The sequence below is a fragment of the Notamacropus eugenii genome, chromosome 3 (assembly GCF_028372415.1).
Source record: "Notamacropus eugenii isolate mMacEug1 chromosome 3, mMacEug1.pri_v2, whole genome shotgun sequence".
In the NCBI taxonomy this organism is placed as follows: domain Eukaryota; kingdom Metazoa; phylum Chordata; class Mammalia; order Diprotodontia; family Macropodidae; genus Notamacropus; species Notamacropus eugenii.
In genome coordinates, this window is record NC_092874.1 from 135,487,619 (window position 1) to 135,498,568 (window position 10,950).

At 34.5% G+C, this 10,950-nt stretch overlaps 1 pseudogene; it reads left to right on the top strand.

The window, feature by feature from the left end:
* The first annotated feature begins 230 nt into the window (after positions 1-230).
* LOC140531265 (sorting nexin-4 pseudogene) lies at positions 231-1,955 on the top strand (annotated as a pseudogene).
* The last annotated feature ends 8,995 nt before the right edge of the window (positions 1,956-10,950 follow it).

Below are 10,950 nucleotides of genomic sequence, written 5' to 3' on the forward strand. Positions count from 1 at the left end.
TTTATTATGGTTTAACTGAATTTAAAAAAAAAATCAGGCTTAGGAGATGAGCCTGTCATCATAAAGCAGGGAGCACCTGAGTTGCCGCCAGGGCTTCTGGGCGAGTCCCTGGGGAGCTTGAACCCCGACCAGGTGGCTGCCGGCTGGGGATGAACAAGGGGCAGCGGGGGGTGAGGGGGTGGGGGTGGGGGTGGGGGATTGGATGCGAAGCTGAGGGCCGGCTTGAAAGCTCCGGGGACTCCACGATGAGAGAAGTTAGTTTTTGGTCGAAGAAAATTGAAATTACTTTTTCAGAAACAGAAAAAGGAACTGGAAGAAATGCCACGAACATGCAAGAAACTTACACAGCTTATGTCATTGAGACAAGATCAGCTGAGCCAAGTGATGGCCAGAGTGTTCTTACAGACTCTCTTTGGAGACAGTATAGAGAATTCGAATCATTGAGAAACTGTTTGCTAGTTTGCTATCCACATATTGCTGTCTCACCTCTGCCTGAAAAGAGCACAGAATTTGCTTAGCACAAACTCTCTGCAGATAAGACGGATCCTGATTTTGCGGAAAGATGAAGAATTGGTTTGGAAAACTTTCTTTTAAGAACGGCTTCGCATTCTCTTCTTCTTTTTGTTTTTGACACAGGAAAGGCAGACCAGGTTAAAAGACCCAGACAAGAGATTTACTGAGCTAAAACACTATGGGGATGAACTACAATCTGTCGTCTCACACCTTCTTTGATTCAGAGCCAGAGGGGTAGACACTATGGCATCTACAAAGTTCATGGAAATTATGGTAGAGTTTTCAAGCGAATGGAGTGCCATAGAAAAAGAAATGGGAGATGAATTACAGAGTGCAGGACATCATAGGGATGTATAGGCAGCTTCTATGGATGATATTTTAGAAGAAGAGGAATATTATGCAGATCAACTAAAGGATTATCTTTTCTATGCAGAAGCATTAAGTGGAACTTGTAGGAAACATGAATTAATGCAGTATGACCTGGAGAAGGCTGCTCAGGATCTGGCATCCAAAAAGCAGCAGTGAGAGGAACTTAAGGACTTTCTCCCTTTAGGGAGATGACTAGTAAGCTGTTTGGTCAAGAAACTCCAGAGCAAAGAGAAACTAGAATACAGGTGCTAGGGGAATAAATAAATGAAGGAGAAGAACAACTGGAATCTCAAAATCTGGAAGGCAGAGCATTTGTGAAAGCTCCTTGTGCAGATATTGAACACTTCAAAGAGCAAAAGAACCATGGTTTAAAAGAGGCTCTCGTAAGCTATGCAGCTATGCAGATTAGTATGTTCAAAAAGGGAATTCAAGTGTGGACCAATGCTAAAGAATATTTCAGCAAGATGTAATCCTATAGAAATGAATTCCTCTTCAATCAAGTGCCCAAGAACAGAAACACAAGTACACAATGGAGATTTAAGTTGCAAGCTGGTACAGAAATTGCACAGAAATGTACAATTTAATCTTTGAGTAAATACAATGTTCTTTTTGCTGATTATAGTTGTTAGAATAACACAAAAAAGATGTTTTAATGAAGATTAACTCTGAAATTAAGAACTTATGGTGATCCCCCAAAATCATTTGGTATTGTTTGAGAGGATTCTGAGCTAGTAAAAGTCCCATTGTTAGGTCATGTTTACATGTCCTTTCAGCCCATACTCTCTTTCTAAATGTATAAAATTATTTAGGGAGTTCTTACTTGAGATTATATTCTTCAGGTTCACCTAGAAAAGATGGCCAAGTAGAAACTCATCAGAATGCTGTGGAGGTGATTTTTACTTGCCTTGTAGCTGAGCTATTTGCTTTGACAAAAGCTCAGCAAAAACTTAGTGTGAAATCTAAGCTATTCCACCCATACCTCCTCAGTACCCCTGTGAGTAATGTATGCGTACACTAGAAAATGCCTTCAACTTTGTGTTTCACCAAAATTTTGATATTGGACAAAAATTTTATACTGCCAAAAAGAAGACAACTCTTTAAATGAGTAGTGGAGTCCTTTGTCATGAATTAATAGAAAGCCTTTTAATTGAATATGTTAAATATAATAAGAAAGCTTCCAAATCATTTTTTCAAACCTGAGTGATAAGCCTAAATTAACCTGGCTTATCTCTTGACATGTGTTTCAGGGTACAAGATGTAACATTTTAGTGTATAATATCTACATGTCAACAATATATGTGGTATCTTTATTATTAACACCCCTCTTTTGTACTGCTTGGCTGTAATTTTGTAAAGAAAAATGAATAAATTATGTTGATTTTTTGTTTGGTTTTCATGATTCAGTTTGTTCAAAAACCAGGCATCTTTATCTTTTGCTAGCTTTGAGAATCTTAAATGTGAACTTGCTATTTCTAATTTTGTAAAATAACAATAGTCCACTACTAGTTAGCATTTGACTTTTTTACATGTTGAAAATGTTGCAAAATATTGTGGAAATTGCCAGGCAATAAAAGAAAGAAGCATTGCACTAGTTTTCATATGAGATGCATTAATTTAATGAAATGATTCATAATTATTAATGCCTCATTTCCTATATCTTGGAATACGTTCTTCAGATTTCATTCTCCACCTTGTGGTCTCTTCTCTTGGTTCTCCCCAGCTACTGGTGGTTTTTGTTTGTTTGTTTCAGTATTTCATTGTATGTAATTTTTTTTTCTGAACAAAATGTTTGTTTTAAAAAATAAGGAGTTATACTGAAAAGTGATTTAACGTTTTTGTTTTATTATTCTCTTGGGTTTTATGAAAGGTAAAATTGGTACAAGGAAAGCTCATCGGTTAAAAGATACACAAATGAACATTTTTGTCTGAGATAAGACAACCTTTCAATTTGACATTAATAAAAGACAAACAATAGACACAAAATTTAAAAAAAGCACGGGTAGTAGTTGTGATTTCAGTTATGGCAAAAGAAAACAGATACTATCAAGAGAGACAAACTGAGTAACTGAATTATGTCTAATAGAGAATAGAATAGATAATGAAAGGTGAATATTAAATATGCATACATGAAATGTCATAGAACTTGTTTTAGCATGGTTCTGGATCTCAAGGAACATAAAACACAGACACAGCCAAATTTAAACTAAATAGAGAATTTACTAAAAGCATCTAAACCACTGATGGTACTTACTCACACAAATGGACAGAAGATACTGATAGATGATATTTTTGGGTCATAATTGTGAGTTGGCTCCACAAAATAATGGCTATATATGTAAACACAACACAGGATATCAAATCTACCTTGTTAGACCCATTTAGAAAGTAGGGTCTCTACTGTTAAATACTGAGGTAGACAAAGGGAGCTAGAGCCTTTCATGGATGTAACAATCAAGAGCAAACAGAATTCACCAGGCATGAGCATTGTTTTGGTATCTGTATGGATTTACTTGTCATTCCAGCATTATGGATCTTCTACTTACTACATATGCAAACTTAGGAAAGTCAGATCATGTCCCTAAGATTCAGATTCTTCATCTGTAAAATAAGAAGGTGGTCTAGGTCAGTTGTGTCAAACTTATATAGAAATGGGGCCACTAGACTGTACGTAAGAATTTCTGCAGGCTGCATTCTGATGTGGAAAACCAAATGTTAACATTATCTATGTTCTATTGTAGTTTTATTTTAACAATTGCTCACCATTGACATTTTAATATGGCTCAGGTCACACTTGACTCTTAGGCCATGTGTTTGACACCTCTGGATACCATGACCTCTTAGATTCCTTTTATCTGCAAATCACTGTGATCCCATGATCGATGGTCTTATTTCTAGCTATATATTTCCCTTGTACTTCCGGTGAGATCAAACTACACTTTGCTAGTATATGTATAATAAAAAAAAAAAAAAAAAAAGCTACCTGAATTGTAAAAAATAAGATAACTGTAATAACAACATACATAAATGTAAATATATAATAAGATAATAACTATGGGTGACTTCAATAAGGCACTTTCAGATGCTAACAAATCTAACAGAAAAGCTTTTTTTAAGGAATTCATTGTCCTGAATAGAATGTTAAAAAGAATTAGCTATGAAAGACATTCAAAGACTATTTAGTAACAATAAAATATTATTTAACATTATATATCCTCTGTACAAAAATTAATCATGAGAGACTTCCAGTCAAGATGGCTACATGAAGAAATGGTAGATCATTCAGGTAACATATAACTACTCAAGTAGAACTGCAAAAGTCATATGAGGCTGGATAATGATCAAGAAATCCAGTAAGAAACTATAGTAAGCAGAGCCAACATGGCAGACAGAAGCCAGGCAGTTGCCTGAGCTCTCTAGTTTCCCTCAGAAACAACATTAAATCAAACATCTAAAAGAATTCTGGAGTGACAGAATCCACAAAAAGACAAAGTGAAACAATTTTCCAGCCCAAGATAACTTAGAAGGATTCAGGAAAGTTCTGTCTCACTTGGGCAAAAGGGGTATGCAGCCCAGCATAGGCAGGGTCCAGGCAAGCTAGTGCAAAGTTTAAGGCCCCAGCATACAGACTGTAACAGAGGTCCCACAGTCCTGCATCAGTAGGCCAGTGACACAGCAGACCAGCTATGAGGCCTCCATCCCCAGCACAGCAGACAAACTGCCAGCCCCAGAACCCAGGGCACAACAGGCAACACTAGACTTGGCCACTTGAGCACAATGGGCAAGCCACCATCTCCAGAGGTATCAGTGCAGAAAGTCAGTGACCAGATCCTTGACCCCCCCCCCCCCCCCGTGCAAGAAGTTTGGAACAGTGCCCCAGGAGCAGAGCTCAAGTATTTAAATGAGAAAAAAACAAAAAAGAATACTGACTACAGGAAGCTACTATGGTGTCAGGGAAGATCAAGACACAAACTCAGAAGAGCACAACAATGCCAAAATGTCTACATTCACATCCTCAAAGGAGAATATGAATTGGTCTCAAGTTCAAAAAACCCTCTTGGAAGAGCTCAAAGAGAATTTTAAAATTCAAGTAAGAGTAGAAGAAAAATTAGGAAAAGAAATGAGACTTACACAACAGAATTATTAAAAAAGAGTTAACAGCTTGGAAAAGGAAGCACAAAAATTGACTGAAGCAAACAGCTCCTCTAAAAGTAGAATTGGCCAAATGGCAAAGGGGGTACAAAAGCTAACTGAAGAAAATAATTCCTTAAAAATTAAAATTAGGTAAGTGAAAGCTAATAACTCTATGAGACATCAAGAATCAATCCAACAAAATCAAAAGAATGAAAAAATAGAATGAAATGCAAAATATCTCATTGGAAAAATAACTGATCTAGAAAACAGATTCAGGAGAGATGATTTAAGAATTACAGGAATACATGGAAGCCATGACCAAAAAAAGAGCCTGGACAGCATCTTTCAAGAAATTATCAAGGAAAATTGCCCTGATATACTAGAACCAGAGGGTAAAATAGTCATTGAAATAATCCACCGATCACCTAATAAAAAAGATGCTAAAATGAAAACTCCAATACTATAGACAAATTTCACAACTATCAGGCTAAGGAGAAAATACTGCAAGCAGGCAGAAAGAAACAATCCACAGTCAGAATTATACAGGATTTACCAACTTCTACATTAAGGGATCAGAGATCTTGGAATATGATATTCCAGAAGGCAAAGGAGCTTAAATTACAAAGAAGAATCAACTATCCAGAAAAACTGAGCATTATCCATCCTAGGAAAAAATGGGCATTCAATGAAATATAGGACTTTCAGACTTTCCTGATGAAAAGACCAAGGCTGAACAGAAAATTTGATTTTCAAATACAAGCCTCAAAAGAAATATCAAAAAGTAAACAGGAAAGAAAAAAATCCATGATATTCAATAAAGTTAAACTATTTATATCTCTGCATGGGAAGATGACATTTATAACTCTTAAGAACTGTATCTCTCTCTTAGGACATTTAGAAGGAGTACACTTAGACAGAGGGTGTGGGCATAAGTTGACTTTGATATGATTATTAAAAATTTAATTAAGGGATGAAAAAGGGATGAAAAACTGGAAGAGGAAAGAGGCAGAATGGGGTAACTTATATTACATGAAAAGGCAAGAACGACCTATTACAGCAGAGGGAAAGAAGAGAGGGAGTGAGCATTGTTTGAACCCTACTGTGATCAGATTTGGCTCAAAGATGGAATAACATATATATTCAGTTGGGTAAAGAAATCTATCTCACCATATAGGGAATTAGGAAGGGAAGGGGAAAAGAAAGGGGAGGCTAAAGGAAGGGAGGGCATATTGAGGGAGGTGGTGGCCAAAAACAAAAATAATGGTAAAGAGGGACAGAATAAAAGGAGAGAGAGAAAAAAAGTATAAACAGGAGAAAATAGGACAAAGGGGAATACACAGTTAATAATAATAACTGTAAATGTGAATAAGAAGAACTCTCCCATAAAATGAAAGTAGAAGGCAGAGGGGATTAAAAAACATAATCTTACAACATTTTGTTTACAAGAAACACATCTGAAGCAGAGACACACACACAGAGTAAAAGTAAGAGGCTGGAGCAGAATATATTATGCTTCAGCTGAGGTTAAAAAAAAAAAAAGCAGGGGTACCAATCCTGATCTCAGAAAAAAGCAAAAGCAAAAACAGACCTAATCAAAAGCGACAAAGAAGGATACTACATCTTGCTAAAAGGTACCATAGACAATGAAGTAATATCAATACTGAACATATATGCACAAAGTGATATAGCATCCAATTTCTTAGAGAAGTTAAATGAATTATAGGAAGAGATAGACAGCAAAATTATACTGGTGGGGGACTTCAAACTCCCCCTTTCAGAACTAGATAAATCTAACCACAAAATAAACAAGAAAGAAGTCAAGGAGGTAACTAGAATTCTAGAAACGTTAGATATATTAGACCTCTGGAGAAAACTGAATGGGGATAGAACAGAATATGCCTTTTTCTCAGTGGTATCTAGCCCCTACACAAAAACTGACTATGTATTAGGGCATAAAAACCTCACAATCAAATGCCAAAAAGCAGAAATATTAAATATATCTGTTTCAGATCATGATGCAACAAAAATTACATGTAATAAAGAGACATGGAAAGATAGATAAAAAATTAATTGGAAACTAAATGATCTAATCCTAAAGAATGAGTGGGTCAAACAATAAATCATAGAAACGATCAATAATTTCATCAAAGAGTATGACAATAATGAGAAAACAAATGAAAATTTATGGAATGCAATAAAAGCACTTATTAGGGAAAATTTTATATCTCTAAATGCTTATAAGAATAAAATAGGAAAAGAGCAGATCAATTAATTGGGCATTCAATTTAAAAAGTTATAAAAGTAACAAATTAAAAATCCCCAATTAAATAGTAAATTAGAAATTCTGAAAATCAAAGGAGAGATTAATAAAATTGAAATTGGGAAAACTATTGAACTAATAAATAAAACTAAGATTTTTTTTATGAAAAAAAACCATAAACCTTTGGTTAGCTTGATTTTTTAAAAAAAGAAAAAAACCAAATTATAGCATCAAAAATGAGAAGACGGAATTAACCACCAATTAAGAGGAAATTAAAACAATAATCAGGAATTTTGCCAACTGTAGGCCAATAAATCTGACTAATCTAAGTGAAATGGATGAATATTTACAAAAATATACATTGTCCAGAATAGCAGAAGAGGAAATAAAAATACTTAAATCCATTTCAGGAAAAGAAATTGAACAAGCCATCCATGAACTTCCTAAAAAAAAATCTCAAGGGCCAGATGGATTTATAAGCGAATTCTATCAAATATTTAAAGAACAATTCCAATACTAAATAAACTACTGGGGAAAATAGGTGGAGTTCTACCAAATTCCTTTTATGACACAAATATGTGGTTGATACCTAAACCAGGAAGAATCTAAACAGAAAAAAAAAATCACAGACCAACTTCCTTAATGAATATTGAGGCAACGAATTTATATAAACTATTAGTAAAGAGATTATAGTAATTTATCATGAGGATAATATACTATGACCATATAGGATTTATACCAGGAATGCAACACTGGTTCCATATTAGGAAAACCATTAGCATAACTGATCATATCAATAACAAAACCAACAGAAATAACACGATTATCTCAATGATTGCAGAAAAAGCTTTTGACATCACACAGCACACATGCTTATTAAAAACTCTAGAGAACATATAAATAAATGGAGCTTTCCTTAAAATGGTATGTAGTATCTATCTAAAACTATCATCAAGCATTATTTGTAATGGGGATAAGGCAGAAGCCTTCCCAATAAGATTGGGGCAAAACAAGAATCCCCATTATCACACTATTATTCAATATTGTACTAGAAATGTTAGCTTTAGCAATAAAAGAAGAAAAAGAAATGGAAGGAATTAGAATATGCATTGAGGAAACAAAATTATTACTTTTTGCAGAGAATATGATGGTATAGAGAATCCTAGAGAATCAACTAAAAAAATTACTTGAAATAAACAAGTTTACCAAAGTCGCAGGATATAACATAAACCTACATGAATCATCAGCATTTATATATATATATATATATATATATATATATATATATATATATATATATATATATATATATATATATATATATATATATATATATATATATATATATATATATATATATATATACATTACCAACGAAGCTCAGCAGCAAGAAATAGGAAGAGAAATTCCATTTAAAATAACTGTAGACAACATAAAATATTCAGGAATCTACTTGCCCAGACAAACCCAGGAACACAATTACAGAACAGTTTTCATATAAATAAAGTCAGATCTAAACAAAAAAATCAATTGCTCATGGATAGATCAAGCTAATATAATAAAAATGACATTTCTACCTAAATTAATTTACTTATTCAGTGCCTACCAATGTAATGGTAATTTAAATGGGAAAATCTTTCCCATTCATTAATAGGCCCATGTGACTTGCTTAAATCACATGGGAAACCTAAGTCACATGTGGTGGAAGGAACTTGCTAAACAGGTAGAACAGGAAGGGTGGAGCAGAGATGGGAGGAAGTTGGTCAGGCTAGTCAGAGCTGGGAAAGACACAGGCAGGCAGGCTGGCACAGTGAGGGGTGGAGGGAGACTTGGGAATGGTTTTACTCCTCGTGGTGATAATGTTTATTGACTTCTTTTTCACTGTAACTGATTTGGTTTTCTGGTTTTGGGATATGGCTTTCTGGTGTCTGAATAAATGTTTTTCTTCTGCCTTCGTTATGGAGAGTCTGTTATACTTTGCGATTCAGAACTACACTGGCATATTCATAATCACCAGCAGTGCTGTGAATATTGCCTTGGTGATATAACCAATCAAACTACCAAAAAATTATTGATAGAACTAGAAAAAAATAATAAAATTCATCTAGAAGAACAAAAAGTCAAGAATATCATGGGAATTAATGAAAAAAAATGTAAAGGAAGGTGGCATAGCCATATGAGATCTAAAATTGTATTATAAAGTGGCAATCATCAAAACTATTTGGTACTGGCTAAGAAATACAGTGATGGATGAGTGGAATAGATTAGGTATACAAGACACAGTAGTGAATGACTATAGTAATCTACTATTTCATAAACCCAAAGACTCCAGTTTCTCGGATAGAACTCACCATCTGATAAAAACTGCTGGGAAAACAGGATGGCAGAAACTCGGCATAGACCAACATCTCACATTGTGTATCAAGATAAGGTCAAAATATGTACATGATAGAGAAATAAAGGATAATACTATAAGCAAATTAGGACAGCAATGAGCGGTTTACCTGTCAGATCTATAGAGAACGGGAGAATTTATGACCAAACAAGAGATAGAGAACATTATGAAAAGCAAAACAGACAATTTTGGTTATGTTAAATTAAAAAGGTTTTACACAAACAAAACAAACACAACCAAGATTAGAAGGAAAGCAGAAAGATGGGACTCAATTTTTATAGCTAGTGTTTCTGAGACAGGCCTCATTTCTCAAATATATAGAGAACTGAGTCAAATTTAAAAGAATACAAGTTATCCACCAGTTGATAAATGGTCAAAAGATAAGAACAGGCAGTTTTCAAATGAAGAAATTAAAGCTATCTATAGTCATATGAAAAAATGCTCTAAATCAAGACCCCTTAGAGAAATGCAAAGTAAAACAACTGTGAGGAACCATCTCATACCTATCAGATTGGTTAATATGACAGAAAAGGAAAACAAAAAATGTTAAAGATGTGGGAAAATTGGGACACTAATGCATTGTTGGTAGAGTTGTGAACTGATCCAACTATTCTGGAGAGTAATTTGGAACTGTGCCCGAAGGCCAATCCAACTGTATATACCCTTTGATCCAGCAACCCCATTACTAGGTCTGTATTCCAAAGAGATAATAAAAAAGGGGAAAGCACCTACAGATACAAAAATACTTTTAGTTGTTCTTTTTGTAGCAGCAAAGAAATTAAAGGCATGTCCATCAATTGGGGAATGGCTGAACAAGTTGTGGTATATGAATGTAACAGAATACTCATAATTACGTCCAGAGAAAGAACTATGGAGTCTGAATGCAGATCAAAGCATTATATTTTCTCTTTTTTTTTTGTTTTTGGGAGTTTTGTGGCTTTTCCCTATTGTTCCGTTTCTTCTTTTACAACATAAATGACGTGGAAATATGTTTACATGATTGTACATGTATAACCTACATCAGATTGCTTGCCATCTTGGGGAGAGGGGAGGAAAGAGAGGGACAGAGAAAAAATTTGGAACTCAAAATCTTATGAAAAATGAAGATTGCAAACTATCTTTACATGTAATTGGAAAAAAGTAAAATACTATTTACAAAAAAAAGAAAAGGAACTATAGTAAATGATTTCTTCTACCCCAAATCTATGCAAAATATCAATCAGAAGCCCATAGACAACAAGAAAGTACCAACCTCCAGCAGAAATATCAACAACTTTCAATA